Source organism: Euphorbia lathyris, chromosome 2 (genome assembly GCF_963576675.1).
Source record: "Euphorbia lathyris chromosome 2, ddEupLath1.1, whole genome shotgun sequence".
Classification (NCBI taxonomy): Eukaryota; Viridiplantae; Streptophyta; class Magnoliopsida; order Malpighiales; family Euphorbiaceae; genus Euphorbia; species Euphorbia lathyris.
Window position 1 is genome coordinate 26,805,660 of NC_088911.1, and position 806 is coordinate 26,806,465.

At 37.6% G+C, this 806-nt stretch overlaps 1 non-coding gene across 1 annotated transcript; it reads right to left on the reverse strand.

Moving 5' to 3' along the window:
• Window positions 1-268: 268 nt before the first annotated feature.
• Window positions 269-377, reverse strand: LOC136221325 (small nucleolar RNA R71). Its single transcript, XR_010685098.1, has one exon. It is a non-coding gene; the product is annotated as a small nucleolar RNA R71 (small nucleolar RNA).
• Window positions 378-806: the final 429 nt, after the last annotated feature.

Below are 806 nucleotides of genomic sequence, written 5' to 3' on the forward strand. Positions count from 1 at the left end.
TTTGCTAAACATGTTACAAAATAGTGTGACGTTTTATGGATTGCCTAACGAAAACCCTAACGCCCATTTGACCAACTTTCTTGAGATTTGTGACACCTTTAAAATTACGGACGTTTCTACCGAAGCAGTCAAACTTCGCCTTTTTCCTTTAACTTTGAAGGACAGGGCTAAATCTTGGTTGAATTTTATGCCGGCCGGAACATTCCAAACTTGGAACCAATTAGCCCAAGCATTTTTATCCAAATATTTTCCCCTAGCCAAATCAGCAAAAATTATAAAAGAACTTACATAATTTACACAACATGAAAATGAAACCTTGTATGAAGCATGGGAACGTTTCAAAGAACTTTAACGTTTATGTGCCCACACCACCATTTGCCCGATGAACTTTTAATGCAAACTTTTTATAATGGAATAAATCCCACAACAAGAGGTTCACTAGATGCTATGTCGGGAGGGTTATTTATGAAGAACACATCTACTGAAGCAAAAGAACTTTTAGAGGAAATGGCAATTAACAGTAGCATGTGGCCTGCCGAACGCGCACATACACCAGTTACTCCAAAACCATCATCCTTGACTTCGTCATCTATTAAAGGTATAGTTAATCTTGACCCTATTGCAATGTTACAAGCCCAATTTTCTGCGCTTTCGCACAAAATTGACAAGTTTATGACACCATGTTACATTAATGGAAACCCCATCCAAGTTGATATGGATTGTAGTGGTACGGATGAGGTAGAACAGGTAAATTTTGTCCAAGAACAGAATCAAATCAATAACCCCTATTCGAATACCTATAATCT